Raw genomic sequence first — 2500 nt, 5'->3', positions numbered from 1 at the left:
TCAGGCATCGCTAGATAAAGCTAACCTCAGGCATCGCTAGATAAAGCTAACCTCAGGCATCGCTAGATAAAGCTAACCTCAGGCATCGCTAACTAATGCTAACCTCAGCAGGGTTCCCGCGGATCCTTAAAAAGTCTTAAAAAGTCTTAAATTAGATTTTTCAAATTTAAGGCCATAAAAAGTCTTATAAAGTCTTATTTTTACTTAAGAAAGGTCTTAAATTTTAGATGACACTTCGACTTAGACATATCTAAATGTTTTCCAAATTAAAACTATCTAATTAGCGTAGTATTATTTTATATTATTCTATCTTTGTGGATTTGCTTGTTCACGTGACAATTCGCATCACATTCGCGGCCGGCAGAATAACGTCTGTCTCCTGCACGCGAGAGAGGAGAGAAGAAGAAAGTTGGCAAATGTCAGTTCAGTCGTAAGTTCATTCTTTATGTGCGTATCGGGTGTGCGATGTGTATTGTCTTCTATGATATTGTAATCATTGTTTTAACGATGTACGAGGCACTGTGAGCTGACATCGCATTTGTCTCTCGTGCTTTCACTGCGTGATGTGTCAGTGCAGTTATAGGTAGGCCTATGTCCCCAAATTAGTTTTTGTCTTATATTTATATTATGTTCTTATATTAGAATATCACATCAGTAAGAGTGCCGTTTTCCCGTGCACAAGTGTGATATTTTGTTATACAATAGTTAAATTAAAAATAAATTAACATTGTCAGTTACTTTTTAGACACAATATTGACAATATTATTTGTTTTCCCTTTATTTCGCTGACGAGAATTTCAAAATGAAACCGTAGCAGAGTCTAATGCAACAGACACCGATGATTTCTTGACTGAAATCTACGTTTTAAACGAGTCATTTTAACGATTCAATGAACAATCACTTGTTTCTTTCCCGAATGAATCAGCCGTTTGAACAAATCGGTTGAATGAATGAATGACTCCCTCAACTCGCTTACGGTATTAAGACAGTGACTTGCTGCCGCCTACTGGCGGTTTTAGTTTCATATTTAAAGTACCCTTTAATTAAAACGTTAAAATTAGAAATCATTTCATATTTAAATATTGAATATGGATTTTTTTAAACTATCTCATATCTTTATTTATGCAATTGTAAATGGAGTGTAAATATTAATGCCTCTTCTGATGCTGCTTCTGTGTCTCCTCTGAACTGCAAAGATGGATTTTGATTGAATGATTTAATTTGACTGGTAACGGTGGTACTGTATAATTATTGTGTAATTAAGTATTATTGTATAATTACTGTATAATTTAATTTGAATAATTTGAATGTTAGTATTTGACATAAAAGGTGATGCAGAACTCTAAATAAGTTTAGAAAAAATGTCCATATATAGGTGAAAATGCCCCTGGAAATCAATTTACGGTGGCAAATATTGCACGTTAATTAATCATTTCTGTCCCTGCTGTGAACTGACCACTGCATAGAATATGAAAAATATGAATATCTTCGTGAGTCTGCTGTCAACAACAGGCCTAAACCAGCCATTGCACCAGCACAAAAACACAATCAGTAAAATATCATCTAATTATTATCAACAAAACGTTTAAAATATCGAGATATATTTTTGTCAATATTGCACACCCCTAATGTACGGTCTTAATTTTGATTTCTTCAAGTCTTAAAAAGGTCTTAAAAAGCCTTACATTTGACTTTAAAAAGTGTGCAGGAACCCTGCTCAGGCATCGTTAGCTAATGCTAACCTCAGGCATCGCTAGCTAAAGCTAACCTCAGGCATCGCTAGCTAAAGCTAACCTCAGGCATCGCTAGCTAATGCTAACCTCAGGCATCACTAGCTAATGCTAACCTCAGGCATCGTTAGCTAATGCTAACCTCAGGCATCGCTAGCTAAAGCTAACCTCAGGCATCGCTAGCTAAAGCTAACCTCAGGCATCGCTAGATAAAGTTAACCTCAGGCATCGCTAACTAATGCTAACCTCAGGCATCGTTAGCTAATGCTAACCTTAGGCATCGCTAGCTAAAGCTAACCTCAGGCATCGCTAGCTAAAGCTAACCTCAGGCATCGCTAGATAAAGCTAACCTCAGGCATCACTAGCTAATGCTAACCTCAGGCATCTTTAGCTAATGCTAACCTCAGGCATCGTTAGATAATGCTAACCTCAGGCATCGCTAGCTAAAGCTAACCTCAGCATCGCTAGCTAAAGCTAACCTCAGCATCGCTAGCTAAAGCTAACCTCAGGCATCGCTAGATAAAGCTAACCTCAGGCATCGCTAGCTAAAGCTAACCTCAGCATCGCTAGATAAAGCTAACCTCAGGCATCGCTAGCTAAAGCTAACCTCAGCATCGCTAGATAAAGCTAACCTCAGGCATCGCTAGATAAAGCTAACCTCAGGCATCGCTAGCTAAAGCTAACCTCAGGCATCGCTAGATAAAGCTAACCTCAGGCATCGCTAGCTAAAGCTAACCTCAGGCATCGCTAGATAAAGCTAACCTCAGGCA

General features: G+C 38.1%; 1 protein-coding gene across 1 annotated transcript in view; it reads left to right on the top strand.

The window, feature by feature from the left end:
• Window positions 1–2500, top strand: part of tbce (tubulin folding cofactor E) — a 23036-nt gene that overhangs the window by 18079 nt on the left and 2457 nt on the right. The window lies entirely within an intron of this gene.

This window comes from Siphateles boraxobius, unplaced genomic scaffold, assembly GCF_051911475.1.
Source record: "Siphateles boraxobius isolate OS27281-9 unplaced genomic scaffold, OSU_SipBor_1 223, whole genome shotgun sequence".
In the NCBI taxonomy this organism is placed as follows: Eukaryota; Metazoa; Chordata; class Actinopteri; order Cypriniformes; family Leuciscidae; genus Siphateles; species Siphateles boraxobius.
This window is presented reverse-complemented; position numbering and strand designations above follow the sequence as displayed.